Source organism: Ictidomys tridecemlineatus, chromosome 11 (genome assembly GCF_052094955.1).
Source record: "Ictidomys tridecemlineatus isolate mIctTri1 chromosome 11, mIctTri1.hap1, whole genome shotgun sequence".
Taxonomy (NCBI): Eukaryota; Metazoa; Chordata; class Mammalia; order Rodentia; family Sciuridae; genus Ictidomys; species Ictidomys tridecemlineatus.
The window spans coordinates 71492677-71512703 of NC_135487.1; positions in this window are offsets into that span (position 1 = coordinate 71492677).

A 20027-nucleotide genomic window follows, 5' to 3' on the forward strand; every position below is an offset into this window, starting at 1 on the left:
ATCCAGTTTCCTGAGTGCATTTTCCATTTTCAATATTACTGCAAGTGACAGGTTGCTGAACTCTCCACCACTGTCTAACAAAATCCCCCTTTTTTCAGGTTACAATAACGTGGTTTCTCGACTTCTTCAAACCTCACCAGTAGCCTCTTCAAGGAGTTTTGGTACCAGTCTCTTCAAAGCCTCTCCAGTTTCCCCTCACTTCTAGTCAGTTCCCAGCAACTGTCACATTTTCAAGGTTTTTGTTCCAGAGACACCTCACTTCTGATACCAAAGTCCTGTACCAATTATTAGAATTGTGCAGAAAATTTCCCCCAAACAGAGGAACTTATTATCACTATCACTTATTATTTTGGTGATTTCTATAGATCACGAATTCAGGAAGGTCTCAGCTAGGAAATAAACATTTGAAGTCCAATCATAAGGCAGATGTTTGCTGAGGGTTCAGTGAGTCAGAAGCCATTTAGGGGGTAGAACCAATAAGAGCCAGAAGCCAAAGGAGTCGTTCTAGGTAGTAGTGCTGAACATTAATCCAGCATCTGGCAGCCTGTGCCTGTCTGGGCTTCTGGATGCTTTGGAGCTGTGATTCCTTCATGCCTCTCCTTCTCCCCAGCTTGGAACAGGAGTTTATAGTGCCTATTCTTGCCTAACACACCATCATTGAGTTGGTTGATTGTGGAGTCAGAAAACATATTGCTTTATTTCCTAGGTTTCCAAAAAAGAAGACCTACATTCTAAAAACATTAGTTATGGGGCTTTTATTCACCTCTGGACCTGACTGACATGACAAGATTCTGGACCTAGATCTTGAGCTAAGATTGTAATAAATAAGCTTTTGGGAGCCCTGGGAGGGTCTATTTTGCATTTCAGAGAATTGTAAATTGTTTGGGACCAGAAAGAAGATTCTGATTCCAACTTCCAAGATCTTTGCCTTCCATGTATACATCCTTGTATATTACCCTCCCACGTTGAATTAGGGCTGGCCAGTGGGACCAATAGAGTTTGAAAGAAAAGAATTGGAAAAGTTAGGTCATACAAAGCATTTCTGCTTCTACCACTTGCCTACGGGATCTCTCACTCTGGAGGAAGCCAGTCATCATCTCACAAGGACATAAAAGCCACTCTGTAAGGAAGACCACATGCAGGGCCAATGGTCAGCACTGGTGAGTGAGCCATCCTTGAAAGTGGAATCTCTGGCTCCAATCAAGTCTCTACCCTAGCCAACATCTGACAGCAATTGCTTAAGAGATCCCAAGTGAGAATTATCCATCCCAAATTTCTAGCATGTAGAACATTTGAGCAATAGTAAATGATTGTTTTTGTTTTGAACAATTAAGTTTGGGGACAATAATGTTACACATTCATACTAACTTGCACATAAATAGAAGATTAATTAAATACTGAAAATAAATAATTACTCAAAATTTAAAAAATAAAATAAAACTAACATGGATTGCATTTGTAGTAGAGAAGGTACACCGAGGGAAAAACATGTCAAGAGGAAAGATACTGTGATATGGGAGAGGAAAGTTTATGTGCAATGCATTTTGTTTCAGTAACAAAATATATTATGTAACATTTATAAGACTATATATAAGAGATTACTCAAAATGCAGTAAGATACATACTAGACATTAGCAGATACAGTTAACCCAGAATTTTGTAGTGCAAATATTGTAAATATTTCAGTGCCAAACATACTAACGAAATGAACAGAATTGTTTAAAAAAATGGATATGTCTAAAAATATATACTTCACAAATAGAGACCTCAAACATAAGCAAAATTAATCTTGTTTATTATTTTAATGAGAAATTAAGATACTGTCAGAATTTCTTTTAAAGGAACTGGTATTTACTATAAAACATAGCACCCAAAGTTTGTTTACTCTTATTCTGCCTGCAACAGGCAATATGTATTAACCTATCCAACTTTACATATAAACTAATTGTAATTATTACAATCCATATAATTTAGCAGATTTTTTTTTCAAATTACACCCAAGCAACACCTTTCCATATGGCCAATTAGTAGAGTCATAAAATGCAGCAAATATATGATGCTGTATTGAACATCTGTGTTGGTTATCCTATGGGAATTTTTAATAAAGGACCAAGCAGCATATTGATGTTAATTCTACGTTACCGGGACTTTAAATAAAAAACTAAAATAAATAGCATCCATTAAACTGATCATACTGTTGTAACTCAAATTGTGTTTATTATGCTAATGGAACATGAAATTAAGAAAAAGACCTTTATGCCAGTGGAATTAATTAATGAGCTTTATGAAGGCATTGGGATGTAATTTATTTCTAGATAAGTAAGTCTAATTTGCAGTTCCATGGGTCTCTGCAATGCTGATTGTAATAGTTATTCCTGCAGATGTGCTGCTCACAGCATGTCTTTCCATTAGAACTGAACACCTCATTATATAAACTGTACCTAATTAAACATAATACAGTGGTGACTTGTTAAACTGGCCTTTTTAAGTCAGCAGCTGCCTAAGCTAATAATACTGTACACAAGATTTATATCATCTTCCCTAGAATACTGATATTAAAATATACTGCCCAAGGGATTGATAACTAATTTACCAGTATGTAACAGGTACATTTCTGATTCTATGATAAGAGATTAAAGACCAGCAGCCCATAAAAATAAAATGAATTCAAGTCCATTTGGAACTCAAAAGTATTGAGAAACTTTATTGCAACTACATACTTTGAAAAAAAATCAGCAAAATCGTCATGAAAAGAAAGCAAACAGATAAATAAGTAAATGTGAACTATCGAGAGGTCTTTTAGATATTTTTCCAGGTGCATACACAATTTTTTCAGACTTGACATGCTTCCGTTCCATTTGCCACCTTACTGTCACTTCTGGGTATGAAATATGGAATTTGCCACTGTAGATAAGGAAAGTACCTATAATATCAGATCTTTCTCTGCTTAAATCAGTTTCAAACTAGCATCCTTAACAGACATTATAATACTTTGTTTTATAAATTGTTAGCAAGTAAATTGAAACTATAGTTATGAAGCCTGAGCTTTGTCAAAGTGCAGCTTATAAAGAAATACCCGCGCAAAGTCCTGTTCTTCTACTCCACCTTCACCTGGGTATACTCATTTATCCCACAACACTCAACTCAAGCCTCATATACTCTGAAAATCTGTCCCCAACTCACCCAGTCTATCTCAGTCTAAACATAACTCTTGTTATGTTTCCAAATCACTTAGTACTTCTTGACTATTGCAGGTATGATACCATAATGTAGCCATCCAGAATATGTGCCCACCTCCTCACTCCTACCCACCAATAGATTACAAGACAAGTTCTACCTGTAACTCATTTCTGCACCCCAACTCTTAGCTGGAACATCATGGTGCTTAATCAATATTGGCTGGTTGCATGATTCAAACAATTCTCGGCATTATGACTTTACTGTTGATTCTTTCTTACGTGTGACTATGATAACTTCCTAGAGCTGTAGTAAGTCACTTGGTAAATATTAATCCATTTAATCCATTGATGAACACAATTAGAAACAAAGTCTACTTAACTTGTGAACCAAATATTAATGTAACGCAACAATTATAGATTTCATACTTAGTTTGATAATTTCAGGTTGTCTTGTTCTGGTCTACAATAGCCATCTCCATTTAAAATACATATTATTGGGGTCTAAAAAACATCTCATTTTGGCCATCTCAAATATCACCTAGTTTAAATTCTGCAACAGTCACTTTGAAACATTTAAACAGTCATAGTAAATTTGGATAGTTATAAATTGATATTTAATCGCAGTAGATAGTAAAACCAACATAATCTCTACTGTTAGATTCTCCCATAGAATTTGTTAACCTTACTGTCCTATTTTTAGGTTATCAAAGGGCATCAAACAAAGGAGAAAGAAAGAAAAATGCACACACACATAGGCTAGCCAAGGGCCTATGTTCCATTTGGACTAAAACATATATATGTTTTAGTCCAAAAAAAAAAAAAATATATATATATATATATATATATATATATATTTATTTATATAATCAGAATCCATTTTGGAGAACATTGAGGCAGATTGGGGGAGACATACTTAGTTAGAAATAAATAGTTAGAAGCTGAATATGATAATATTCACAAAAGTGGGTAAGGTCTGAGATGGGCCAAAGTTATTACAATAAAAGTGAAAAAAACATGTCTTGGATATAATCTAAGATAAACTAGGATAACCTAGCTGCTGTAACAAACAAGCCCCAAACTTCAGTAGCAGTTATATTAAAAATTATTCTCACAGAAACCTTTACTTTCAAACCACTTACAATGATTGGACCAGAAATGTTTGTTTCAATAAGAAACAAAGATGTTCACTATACTAAAAATAAAGGCAATAACTCTGAGAAAGACATTAAGTGAGCAAGCAAGAGAGAAAGGTTTGAAGTTCCATCTTTTTAATATAACTCTTATAATGCATGAAGAATAGCAAGAGCCAGTTTACAAAGGTAGACTGTGAAATTCAATAAACGTGAAAATTTCATTGAGCACACCTGACATTATGAGAACATAAACTTCATATTGCCAGACCCTGAAGAATGCGGCTTAATTTTAAATGCTCTTGCTACCAGTTATTTTCTTTACTTTCTTCTATCACTATTCATCTGCCTTGAAGAAACAACAAGTTATAATGAGAGGAGTCAGAGACCTGAGGGGATCCTATCTTAATAGTTCTGTAATTTTTAGCAAGTTTTTGAATATTTCTAAACCCGGTTTCTGCATCTGAAAATGAGAAAATGTCTACCTTTCAACTGTTGTGTAAATGAAGCTCCTGTCCCCTGATGAAGATCTTAGATTTAGGGGGTTATGACTAGGTCAACTTTGAAATATAAACTGGGTATGGTACTGTTCTTTTGATAAGAAGTTAGATCTCAAATTCTTAAAGGATCAGAATTGCTCTCCTGCTTTCCAAAATAGCTGAGAACCCAAGTTGTGGTCTTAATCTAGATTTAAGAACACAGCTCCTCAAATATCAAGGTGATCCTACTCATAAGTTGGGTATTAAACTAATGGTCAAATTATTCACTAAATCTGTTGCCATCTATGATTCATTCAGTAGACCATCAGGCCCCATACTGTGAATGAAAATACACAACAATGTAGTAATTATAATGCAGATTTTCCCTAAACTAATCCAAAGGACTGATAGCAATGAGGTTACTTAAAGAACTGCCATCTAAATTTCACTCTCTCCCTTGCTGAAACTCAGCCTCCAATCAGTTTCCTCCAGATATTTATGTGGGGATTGTCTCACATGTTCTCAAAAATCCCATGTCTTGTACTTACAGCGTGCCTTCGCCATCTCCCTCTTCCCCAACCAAACACTGCTTCTGGATTTCTCCTGCTCGGGAACTCTCTTGAGAATAATCTTCACCTGAGTTATTTTCACAGTCCTCCTTGAAAATAGAAATTCCCTGCTCATAATGCTATCCTAGTGTACCCAAAACTACAAGTACAAAAGCATTAAAGTGGGGCTGAGTTTTCTTCAACTCTCACTAGTTGAAGACTTGCTAGACTTTCATAGAAATGCAAAGAATTTGCCCCCTCTCCATTGTTCCATCATCTGATCCCCCAACTCACATTTTTTTTTCCTGCCTTCACAACTTAGAATCTCTCCTGCAGAAAACTGACATACTCCTTTCCACAGGGTGGGGGTGTTGAGGGGGTATTGTGGGGGTGGGGGGGTTATTAAACCCTTCTAAGTTCCCCCATTCCCATTCAGCTTCCAACAGAAGTACGATATATATATATCGTACTTCTTCGTACTTCTTATATATATATATATCCCTTTCCTTCCTACAGATCAACTTATACAAATAAAGGCTGGGAGCCACAGACTCTACCTATATATCAGAGATGTCTAGACAAGTATGAAGTCAATGATGCTGTAAGGGACTTAGACAAAATAAAATAACTAGAAATTCACATACCAGGAAAAATCCCATCATGTTCCAACTGAAGAAACCTTGTCTTAGCCATAATTCCCAGGCATTCAATTTCAAGTAACTCCAGATTCAACATACACGAGAAGGCAATTAACCGGGTAACATGGTAATCACATACATATAGACAATAAGGATCCTTCAAAGATTTGTAATATAAATATCATCATGGTTAGCCAAAGGAAACAAAAACGAATAAGATGTACATGTATAATTATCCACTCAGATCCAAACCTTCTAAGCCCCTTGGCATTAGAAGCCAAGCTGTATTTCCCAGGACCACCATTAATAGATCTGAGATTTTAAAAATCCATGTACTTACCTATATCCAGAAAAGTCTAAAATAACACCTTTGGAGAAGAGCCTAAACACTTGTTTATTTTAAAGTTAGCTTTCAGAGTGTCTAAGAATACTTTCTAGGTGTTCTCAGGAAATAAGAGCAGAAAATGAAATGTTTTAAAAGTATCAAAAACACAAGACAGAGAATTCTGAAAATATGATGGTATAGGAAGTATGAGAAATCTGCTTCCCCACCGACACAACTGGACAGCAAAATCTGTCTGATGTAATTATTTGGTAACCCTGGGGCATATTGAACACTTGCAACTTCTAGGAGCAGGCTAAGATGGTAAACTATGGGTAATTTCTGTCCATTTTATCTCTTAACATAGTTGAGTCTACCTGTGGCAGCCCCATGCCACCATCTGCTTCATGATAAACAGCTGTGTACATATTCAGAAGCATTTTTAAATGCAGATTGAGGAAATCAGGATAGAAAAAAGCACCCTCTCCTCCAGATATTGGGGATTTGTGATCTGATTGCTGATTTTTGTTTCTGATCACATGTATATAGACAAAAAAGCTGGTGGGCATTGCTTGATACTGTTAAAACTCTGGTTCTTAGAAAAGATAAAAAAAAATGACAAACTTTAGCTACATACACTAAGGGGAAAAAAATTGAAGACTCAACTTACTAAAATCAGAAAAAAAATAGAGACATCACTACTAATTCTATAGAAAATAAAAGGATTATAAGAAAATGCTATAAAAATTGTACACCAACAAATTGGAAAATCTATCTACATGAAAAGGACTAATTCCTAGAAACATAAATTGCCAAGATTAAATCACAAAGAAACAGAAAATCTGTACAAGCCTATAACTAGTAAAAAGATTGAAATAATAATAAAAAATCTCTACCATTAATAAAATGCCCTTGATAAGATGGCTTCACTAGTTCGTTCCCCCAAACATTAAAAGAATTACCCAACACTTCTCCAATCTTCTCAATAATTTCTCAATAACTAGAAAAAGGAACAGTTTCGAATTACCATAATTACCCTAATACCAAAGCCAGGAAAAGATACAAGAAAACTACAGACCAATGTCTCTTATGAAAATTGATACAATGCTAGAAAACCAAAGTCAGAAGCATATTAAAAGGATTGTACACCTTGACTAAGTGAGATTTATTTCTGGAATGCAAGAATGGTTCAACATATAAAAATTGATCAATACAGTATGTCACATTAACAGAATGAAGAGAAAAAATATTATCATCACAATTGATGAAGAAAAGGAATTTGACAAAAATTTAACAAGTTTTCATGATAAAAACACTCCACAACTATGAATAGAAATTATCTCAACATAATAAAAGTGACATATAAAAAAACTCACAATGAATATCCATTCGATAGTAAAAGACTGGAAACTTTTCTACTAATATCAGAAGGAAGCCAAGGATGCCCCCTTTGACCACTTCTGCTCAATACAGTACTGAAAGCTGTAGCCAGAGAAATGAGGCAATTCAAGAAAATAAAGACATCCAAATTGAAAAGGAAGAAATAATACTATCTCTGCTCACATATGACATGATCTTATAGGTAGATGCCACAAAGAACCTCTGAGAACTATTAAATGTGTCAAGCAAAGCAGTATGATACAGAAAAAACACACAAAATCAGCACATTCCTATTCATTAACAATGAATAATCTTAAAAGGAAATTAAGAAAATAATTCCTTCTATAATTGCATGAAAAAGAATGAAATACTTTGGGATTAACCAAGATCGTGAAAGACTTGTACAAGGAAAACTACGAAACATTGCTGAAGAAATTAAAGAAGATAAATGTAGTAATACCTCTTTCTTGTGCATGAATTGAGAGACTTAATATTGTTAAGACTTAATATTGTTAATATTGTTAAGCCTAGGGTTGTGGCTCAGAGATGGAGCGCCCGCAGAGCATGTGTGAGTTCCTGGGTTCGATCTTCAGCACCACATAAAAATAAACAAATAAAATAAAGGTATTGTGTCCAACTACAACTAATACATAAATAAATATTTAAAAAGTTGTTAAGATATCAACAATATCACACTGTTCCACAGATTAAATTTGATCTCTCTCAAAATACCAATAATTTTTTAAGAAATTGAAAAAAGCTGTTCTAAAATGTATTTGATATCTCCAAGTACCCTGATTAGCAAAAAAATCTTGAAAAAGAGGAACAAAGCTGGCGGAGTCTCACTTTCCAATAGCAAACTTTACTACAAAACTATGGTAAGCCAAACTTACTACAAAACTACAGAAACCAAAACAATATAATACCTCCAGAAGAAGGGAGAAACACAGTAAAGAGACTAGAAACAAACCCTCACACATACTGTCAAGTGATTTTTGATAAAGATGCCAAAACTATTCCATAAGTAAAAACAAATGGTTCTAGAAAAAATTGATGTCCACATGAAATTAGACTTTAATTCAAAGCCAAAAAATAACACAAATGGACCAAAAACATAAGTGTAAGTCCTAAAACTTTTAGAAGTAAATGTAAGGAAGTTTCATGGCACTGGATTTGGCAATGATTTCTTGGATATGATATCAGAGGCACAGACAATAACAAAAAAGTTGATTTTATGAAAATTTAAAAATTTTGTACATCAGAAGATATTATCCTCAGTGTAAAAGGGTAAACCAGAGAATAGGTGAAAATATTTGCAAATCATGTAAACATTAAGAGAATAATATTCAGTATTTATAGAAAATCTCTAAAAGTTGAAAAAAAAAAGCAATCTGATTCCAAAATGGGCAAAGGACTGACTAGAAATTTCTCTGAAGAAGATATAAAAAGGTCAATAATCATATGAAAATGCTCAACATCACTAATCATTAGGGAAATGCAACTGAAAGTTATGAGACACTATCTCACACCCAGTAGGATGGTAGCCATTTTAAAAAAGGAAAGAAAGAAAATAACAAGTATTAAAAAGAATGTGGAATAATTGGAACCCTTGTCCAGTATAAATGGGAATGTAAAATCGTACAGACATTGTGGAAAATAGCATGGCAGTCATCAAAAAATTAAAAATAGAATTATTCTATGATCTAGTGATTCCACTGCTGGGTATATGCCCAAAATAATTAAAAGAAAGAGTCTGGAAGAGATATTTGTGAACATCCACATTCACAGCAGCATGATTCACAATAAAGCATGATTGCACTATGGAAGCAACCCAAATATCCATGGGTAAAAGGATAAGCAAAATATAGTATTACTTAGAGGAATATTATATGTTAGATAATTCTTTTTAAAAATAAAGAATCATCTAACATGCTACAAAAATATTGAGGATATTAAGTGAAATAAATCACTGACAAAACGTCATATACTGTATGAGTCCATGTACATGGGGTAGATATTGAGTGGTCAAAATTATAAAGACAAAATGTAGAATGGTAGTTGCTGGGGACTAGGGAGAAGGAAGAATAAGAAGTTGTTTAATGAGCATAGAGTTTTAGTTTTAAAATATAAAAAGAGTTCTGAAGATGCATAGTGATGATGGTGGCACAACATTATGAATGTGCTTAACACCAGGAACCATACTTTAAAAGGTTAAGATAATAAATTGTTAACATTTCTTTATACACTTAATAAAAATGGGAAAACACTAAATTAAAAAACACAACTACATGAAAACAATGATTCTCATTTCAGCACTTAAAAGTGAATTATTGACATCCTGAGTTTATCCATTTCTGATTTCAATTCCACTGGCACCATTTTTGTCTAAGGCAGCCTCATTTCCCTTCTGAAATATTGCAACAGTTTCCAATTTAGTGTCCTACATCCTCCTCTGTAGTCATATTTTCTCTCCACCTAGCTAACATCATGTATTTTTCAAGCCTCATATAGAAATATCAATCACTGAAAAACAAAACACTTCCCAACACCTTTGTTCTAGATATATCATGACTCATATGGTAAGTAAAACAATGACCCCCTCCCCCCACCAAAGATGGGCTACCATATGGAAACCAGGATTATGTTACATTACATGGCAGAGGCAGAATGAAGATTGTAGTTAGAATTTAGTGTTTTAGCCAGATGACCTTAAAATAAATTATTCTGGATTTTCATGTACATCCAATGTAATAACAAGGGTCCTTACACTTGGAAGAGGGAGCATAAATAGGAGATCAGAGTAAATGACTCAATCCACTCACTGCTAACTTTAAAGATGGATAAAAGAAACCATAACTCAAGGAAAGTAAATGGCCTCTTGAAGCTGAATGAGCAAGAAGATTCTCTCCTAGGAACTCCAAACACTTTGATTTTAGCCCAATAAGAGCCACTTTAGATTTTTTTATATCTATAAATTTAAGATAATAAATGTATATTCAATTAAATTTTGAAGCTTGTGTTAATTTGATATATATGTGATCAAAAATTAATACATCTGTTTGTTATAAAGTCTCATAGGCCAAGTTTGAGTGAACTTGTCAAAATTATAATTATATTAATTATTTGGTTAAAATTTGTCTTCATCTTAATAGAGGGTATATTTCCAATCTGTTCTGTTCATAACTGGTTAAGCATATTGCCCGGAACATAGCAGGCTTTTTACAAATATTTTCTGAATTAATAAATTGTATTGTGGCAAAATATTCTGATCCCATAAACAAAAATGGTTCCACTTCAAATAATGCCCTATCCAGTTCAATAGATACAGTTTCTGATGTATGTGAAGCCTTATGTGTTAATATATAATTTTTTTTTAGTTGGCAATGGACTTTTATTGTATTTATATGCAGCACTGAGGATTTATCCCAGTTGCTCACACATGCTAGGCAAGTGCTCTACCACTGAGCCCTAGCCCCAGCCCCATGTGTTATCTAAAATAATTGATAAAATAATCTTTATCAATTATTTTAGAAGGAAAAACACTTTATAAATATTAAACATATGCAAGAGTGAGTGAGAAGTCTTCAAGATAGGCAAGGAATATACAGATTAAAAAAACCAAAACAAAGGAATAGAATCATGAAAACTATTAAAAAAAAAAGCTTTACTAAAAATAATTAAAACTACATATTGGAAGAATATACATGCATCTTAGAAGACTAACTTCAAACAATCTGAAACATTTTAGTAATTATGAAATATTTGAGTTCTATCATTTTATATATTTTTTAGAACCAATATTTTCCATGTAGAAGAAAAAAATACAATTGTAAGAAAAAAATGTATGTAAAAACCTTTTAGTTTAGAATTTGAATTGAAGTTACTGGTAAAAACTCATGCGATATTTAAACTTTAAGTGTGCACACACATTTTCTAGATCTGCTCACTGAAAAGATCTAGAAAACTATGCTCAATCCAGAATCAATGAGTACCGCTAAAGCCCAGACCATGTTTCAACATACAGTTTCCCTTTAAAATAAATCCTGACTTCTAAAAGAAGCAGTAAATTTCAGATTCAGGACAACAAATATAAAAAAAAAATGGCCTGGAATAGCCAATGTTCCATATCCCATATCAAAGATATTTTATAATTTTTAGAAAAATATGCTTAAAGAATAAAAGTAAGATCAGATTCACTTAATTTATAAGATGCTTGAGAGTCTGTTCATCTTTCCCCCCATCACTCTTAGCATAGTTATAGAGCAGAGGAATACTAATTTGTGATTGATTGACAAAGTCACAAATAGCTACAAAGTTCCATTAACACTTGATACTACACCAACGGAAATATAAGAATTGGAAGCTTTTTTTTTTTTATTTCCTTAACCTTATCTGTCCTAGGTTCAGCTGAGACTAAGGGTAAAAGCAACAAATCAATTGCTTAAACTGAATCTCTTATTAATTAAATAAAATAATTACAGAATTGACCCTTTCAACATAATTATTAATAATTTAAATGCTTATTTGCAATTACCTTAGTTTCCTAAGTATCACAAATTTGGTATCCTACTCAAAACTAAATTCCCCAAACACATACATGATTAATATAATCAATCACTAACCACAATCCATAAACAACTTAGATCCAATTGATATGAAGGGAAATAAAAATTGAATATTTCCCTAAAAATATATTCAAATTAATAAAGGCAGAAAGTAAATTTAGTAGTTGCCAGGATCTGGAAGGAGGGAGAAATTAGAGAGTGACTGCTAATAGGTCGGTAATAAAAAAAAAAATGCCCTAAAATTAGATAGTGGTGATGGTTGCACAACCCTGTGAACATATTAAAAGCCATTGGATTGTACATTTTAAAAGGGTGAATTTTATGGTATGTGAATAACATCTCAATAAAGTTGTTACACACGAATTAGAGTGAGCATTCATCCCTTCTTCCTCTCTCTGTCCTCCTCACCCTCTCCTGTCTTGCTCTTATACTCTCTTCTCCTTACTCTCTTGTCTCTTAACCTAAAAGGTAATCAAATTATATCTTTAAAAAGTTTGTTATGTGTGATGTCTCTAAATATCAGAGCATGCATACAGTTGTAAGAGGTTGCATCCTTTTATTTTACTTACTTCAAATTAGAGCTTTGGGAATTTGTCATGCAAATTTATGCAAAATAAGAATATGAGTTTGCTACTATTTCAATTCAGAGACAAGAGAACAGTCTCTGTAAAAAAAAAAAAAATTGAACAAATCTACCTCACTGTTATTCTGATCTTTCTGATATCAGGAAACAGCAACTACTTCTGATTAAAGTGACTTTTCACTATTATATGTATTTCTAATAGACATTAATAGCACATCACACATATTAGAGCCATTAAGTGAAACACACATCAGCAAATTTGTGTGCTGCATGCGTCGAATGGAGCAGACATGATAGCATACTTAATTAAAATACTGGATAAAAGTGCTTCTATCCAAGAAATCTCTAGTATGGATATCATTTAGTTTATGTATATATAAATTATATTTACAACCTTGGTTTCTAAGTGTTTAACTGTAATGCTACAGTGATTTTCAGCAACATGTACCTCTACTACATTTCTCATGCCACTACAGATTAGATATGTCTTCAAAACATAAATGTAGCACCAGAATTTTATCTTATCTTTTCATGACTGCTATCTATAATCCAAACACTTCAATAATGTTTTCTAAATGCAAGCAAAACTACTACAGTTTTTGCATTGGAAATTTTAAAGACAAAACTGGGCTTTAATTGAATTCCATCTCTTTATTCCTCCTAATTATTTGAAAAGCATAGAAAATTTTACTTATAGAGAGTGGTTAAAGCTTAAACATTTTATTTGCATTTGTTTCAAGGCCAGAGATTTATTGAAACAATATCAAAAAAACATTTTTTAAACTTTAGTAAATACAGTGTCTCATTTTATAAAGCAAAATACTCAAAATTTGTGCCAGTTTTCCTGTGGTTTGTAAAATCTGGTGTACAGTATGTTTGGTAAGTGAAGCCAAATCATTGGGACAGAAAATACAGTCCCAAGCTAATATATCACTTTTCCATCTAGCATCTATCAAACATGTAGGGGCCATAGGAAAACAATACTGAGCATGTTTGGCATGTTAAGGTAGAAAATACATTAGAACACTTTCTTAAAGTTAACTATCTTTTTTTAAGGTAAACTAAATTCTCATTTTCAAAAAGAAAGAACATTTCTTGAAAATGACAAGAAAACAAATTTATAAAAGAAGCTTTTCTGTCTGTGATGATTTTTTTTTATCCTGAATAGGAAAAAATAGAATATATTCACACTGTCCCATTCCCTTTGGACTATGTGCTTCAGTTCATAGATTGTGCACATAGATATTTACAAAGCAAAATTTGAAACATCTAGTCAAGCCTTACAGTATGAACTTCAGAACCAAGCAGTTCTTACACCTTGACTTCTTCTCATGCTGGGGTGCTATTTGTAATACATTGTTAACACGGTTACAGACATTCTGATGGGCAGTACTAGGAAGTTATAAAGTTCATTAATCCTTTCTCTCTCTTTTTTAAGACACTTAATATTTGTTTTCTTTTGGTTTCCCATGGTCACCTTTTATTTTTTTTCCCAAGAGTCTACAATTTCCTTGTTAATTCTGTATATTTTTAAGTAAGCTTGAACACTTAATGCACCCAATAACTTGTCACACTGAACAGCCTGTTATAAAGACGGTAAACATGGATGCAACCTATTTCTAATGTTAATTATCAGATAATTAAATTGAAAGCATAATCTAATTATCACATGAGTTATATACTCACATAGCCTAAACTTTGTTAATCCCTCTGCTTAGAGAGACACTGATTTTAAAAAAGGTTGTATGTGATGAGACAAAGAGTACATCAAAATATAAAATATTTACTTTTCTATTACCAGAAATGCCTCTTCATCATTTTTTTTATCAGCAAAGCCTGCTAGAACCACTTCCCGGAAGGGCAGGACCTTGTCTTGTTCAGCCCTTTATCTCCTGCATCTACTTCAGATTACAGCACATATCATGGGTTCATTGCATACACACTAAATAAATTAATTACTAGTGAATTAATTAAAAATGAAATTCATAATGATTGATAGATGTATTGATAACTCCTCATGTAAATAGCTAAAATGTGTTCAGTGGCAGTGTAGAATGACCGAGTTCAGAAAAAGTTTAAATAATAAAATTATGGAAAAATGAAAGAGGAGCTATCATCTGCTGCTGGTACAAATGTTAATTGATACATTATTGGAGGATGGCATAAAACATACATTGTATGTTTTACATTCAAAAATTCTATTTTCATACATTATTGATTTAATAATAACATTTAAAAATTAGTTTTGAAACCAGACATGGGCTTCAAATTAGACTCAGGCACAACTTCGTAACTCCCTCACTCTCTTCTTGCATGTCTCTAATACAATCAACATTGCTAGGCTTAGCCTTGTACATAGTAGATGATCAATAAAGATACCTAATAATAACTACATCCACTAATACTACACATAGGTATCTACAGATAAAAATTTTAAATGTATTTTGGGGGATGGAGATGTACCACAGTAGTAGAGCACTTGCCTAGCATGTGTGAGGCCCTGGGTTTGCTTCACAGCACCGTAATTTTTTTTTTTTAAATGTACTGATTTGGAAATTTTTCCCGTTAAATATCCCCACTGCAAAAAAAAAAAAAAATGTATTCAATTGCCTACTGCATGGGTCAGTTCAAAAAACTATTAATTATATATAGAAGGATCGTGTACAATTACAGTCAAAGCTATTACTAATGTACTTCACCAATGTATTTTTGAGCATATTGCTCAATGCTTAAAATACGTTTTTTTTTTAAATCTATCTAAAACATTTTATAACTGCCCAGCTTTTATGACAATTTAAATTTTTCCATATGGCCAACAGCTGACAGTATTATGCCAGCTTTAATGTTCCTCTCCTTTTTTATATAAATATGCATTTTCAAAAACAGATTTAAATTATTGAGAAGAGAACCATGAATTTTTATAGAGTTCGTGTTGACATAGGGCTTTGTCGTACTTAATCTAGACCTTTATGGTATACCTTTTATGTCACTTTTCTCCATGCAGCACACAAAATTTTAACTCTATGAGAGTATTGAAGAAGGGGGATTAATGTCTTTTTAACATTATTGATTTTGCCATAACAAATGTGTGCTAATTGCCTAACTCAATTTGGGCCCTTTACCACAGAGGGAGATCCAGCTGAGAGAATGAAGATTCACTTTGAATCTAAAATCAGCACCTCTTAGTTTGCTTTAAAAAAAAAAATGGAGATTAGAGTGTTTGTATCACAGGGGTAGTAAAAAGATCAAGTCAATGGCAAGAGCATGTTTACAGTCTCTTGGCCCCAGCTCTGGGTGAAATCAAGGTTCTGCACTCACACAAGCTTAAGGAACTCTTCCCATGTTGACAAATCACATTTGTGTTAGCACACTTAACCTGTGACTCCCAAGACTGAAAGAAGGTTGGTGGAGAGTGGTAGAAGTATCTCAGAATTACCTGGAGCTTCTCACCTTACCCGAAAACCTGATCTGGATTCACTCTTGAGATGATGATATACTGTCAGGGTGAGAAAAACAAATGTGTTTATTAGAAGCATCTAATGGCTTCTGAAATATGGCCATGCCAGTAGTGTTAAAGACATACAATTCTACATTCATGAATGGTTATAATTTTTAATCTCATTATTTTACATCATTAGAGTAGTATTTATCAGTACCCAGAAAGACTAATGCTCTTCAAAAGGTTCGTTAAGAGCCAGGTGCAGTGGTGCACACCTGCAATCCCAGCAACTCAGGAGGCCAAGGCAGAAGGATGGTGAGTTCAAAGCCAGCCTCAGCAATTCAGTGAGGCCCTGTCTCACAATAAAATATAAAAAGGGCTGGGAATGTGGCTCAGTGATTAAGTGCCCCTGGGTTCAATTCCCAGTACCAAAAGGTCGGGAGTGGCTTAGGAAACTGCTGTCTCCAACATAAGCATGTCTACATTTACTATTTGCCCTGCTACTTTGAGAAACCACACTAGTAGTGAGGATGTGGTTACTCAAAGACACACCACTCCATGAAGCTCTATGTAGTCTTCAAAAGTTTCTAGTTAAAATTTATTCTGAAGCTAGATATGCATGTCACCAAAATACTCACCAAAGAAATAAAGAAGATGACTAGGGCTTTAACACAGGAAAAGCTTTTATTAAACAAGACACAAATATACTTAAAGATAAAGCACAATTTAAAAAGTACTCTTACACAGAAGTCTGTTCATTAGAATTGTATTGTCAAAAAAAAGGAAATTAAAGCCCTGCATCTGTGTGTTATTCATTCTTTCTTTTATTCATTTATTCACCAAATATTTATTGCACACTTGCTGTGTTACAGCTTGAGGGGGATTTGGTTTTAGAGACGTATGTTCTGGTTATAATTTTTTCATATAGATTTTCCTGCAGCAATTATATTCATTAGTAGGAATTTACATTTACAAGAGCTGGGTCAAATTTGAAATTATGATCCTTTCTCAATGTTATTCTTTCCACCCGCTTCTTTCTTCTTCACAACATTGAGGCTTCCAGGACAAAATACGACCATTAGTCAGTTTTGATGTAGCAAGACATGTATTTTCCCTAAATGACAGACTGAACATTCAGATGACAGCAATCCCGATGATTTGCACATCGTAGGAACTAATAGTAATAGGATCCTAGTAGTAATAATAGTAGAAACATAGTGGTAATAATAATAGGAACATAGTAGTATCAATTTAATATGCTTTGTAAATTATTTGTTTTGTCTTTTGATTTTGTTTTTAAGTCCTTAAAATACTTTGACTTGTGTACACGTGTTCAGCATAGATTATGTACCAATGCATAGAATTAACTGAGATATAAAAGTAATAATATTAAAGCAATTCAGAAACTAGCCTGTGAAGCAATATTTGCAGTTTATGAAGCCCCTGAAGGATTTTCCATATGTCCTCCTGAAATCTCAGGAGCATTAAAGCAATCCACCCATTGAGGCTGCCCGCTATGTGTGTCTTGGTGTGGATTTCTTTAGGTTTATCCTGTTTGGGAGTTAGCTCAGCTCCTCCAATCTGTTTATCTTTTGTGGATTTGTGGTTTTGGAGATTGCTCTTTTGCCAAACTCAAGAAATTTTCAGCCATTATTTCCTGGAATATCTTCTAAGTCCTACACTTTTCTTCTCCTCCTTCTAAGATCTGGTTGATATGATTATTAGAACTTTGGTTACAGTTCCATAGGCCCCGAGGCTCTGTTCATTATTTTGTAGTCTCTCTGTTGTATAGATTGGGTGATTTCCGTTGTCCTATTTCAAGTTCACTCATTCTTTCTTTTCTTTTCTTTCTTTCTTTCTTTTTTTTTTTTGTACACAAATGGAGCACAACTTTTCATTGATTGTACAGGATGTACAGTCACACCATATATGCAATCATACATGTACCTAGGGTAATGATGTCCACCTCATTACACCATCTTTTCTGTCCCCATGCCCCCTTCCCTCCCCACCCTTTGCACCATCAAATTTCTTCATTCTTCCCAAGCTCCACCTCCCATTATGGATAAGCATCCACTTATCAGAGAGACCCTTCAGCTTTTAAATTTGGTTATTGTACTTTTCAGTTCTAGCATTTACATTTGGTTCTTCTTTGTGTCTCCTTTCGCTTGGCTGAAACTTTCCATCTTTTCGTTTGTTGCAAGCATGTTCATAATTGCTCACTGAAGCATTTTTATGATAGTTACTTTATAATCCTTGTCAGATAATTTCAACCTTCAGTAACTAATATGCCATGTTGGTACTGTCTTCTGTTCATTGTCTTTTATCATTTAAGTTTTTCTTGATTCTGGGTATTATTATTATTTTTTTTTTTATTCTGAGCCTTATGGGTGTTAGCTTACTGGACTTTAAAACTTATTTAAATCTTCTGTTTTATCAAGTCTTCTCTGGCACAGCATCCCAAGGAAGGCAGTGCTGCCTCATTTCTGCTGAGTCCGTAGCAGGCCTCCACTCACAGCACAGTGAGAAGAGAGTGGCTCTGACCTCTGGAAGCAAGTCAAGTCCTAGATTCCCACTCAGGCTCTCTGATACAACTCAAGCTAGGAGAAGGGCAGGTGCCACCTTACCCCCAGGTGAGGAAAAAATTCAGGCTCCCTATTCAGCCTTCATTTACAGGGGTGAAGATTAGGACCATGACTTTTTCCATGACTGATTTTGACTAGAGTAGGGGATTTTTTTTTTTTTTAATTCTGTCTTTGGCTAGAAGGATCATTTCTTGATCTGTTGGCTAAAGAGACCAGATTTCTCTTGGGTTATGGTTGTTTGTTTATTTGTTTGCAATTTTGGTATTCTCAGGTTGCTAGCTTCTGGGACATGTGTGGCACAAATAAAACCCAGCAAACCCACCAATATGTTATTTCTCAGATCCCAAAGTCCCGAACTTACCTACTTTCTTCCCTGCATGCTTCAATGTTTTCTTATGTTTATTTATATGTAACAATTCAGCACTTTTAAAATCATTGAGCAGAAAGAATAGGGAGAAGTTTATGTCCTATCTTTTCCAGAAAAGGAAGTCAAAATATTTGATTTGGATGCTCCCTAGGTACATGTATATTATTTTCCCAAAGATTTTTGTGGCCTGAGATTATCATGATTCATTCATCTGAAGGCCCTGTCCCTGCATATTTCTCTAAGAAATTTTCATTTCCCCATTAAAATTTTCTTCATCTGCCAAGCATATTCAAAGGCATTTTTTGCTGCAAACCTCTGTTTCTTGGAAGATACAACATCCACAGCCACAAAACCCAATTTTAATGGAAGTACAAAGGTAGTGTGTGATCATTCCACATGGGCAAAGCATGAGATGCTACTCGTCATATCTTTCATAGACTTTTTTCCAAATGCACACGACCAGAGTCTGATTATTCTCTTAATTTCAGCCTCACCTGAACAGATGTTCCTAGTTGATTTTCTTCTACTTGTGCACTGATAGTCTCATTTATTCTGATTATCATTTTGTGTTTTTATTGAGCATGATCTTCTATTTGCTCATTTTCATTCCCCATTCCTGTTTGAGCACCTCCATCATCTTTCACACAGTTTGCTTTTGATGTCTGAAAAAGCCAATAATACCCACAAATCTGCTGTGGCTCAGATGCTCACAACAAAAGTCTTTTCCTTTTCAGTCCATCTCCTGAAGATATTTTGCTGGCAGGCAATAAAACAACTTTAGAGAAATAATGTCTCATTTACTTCTCTCTACT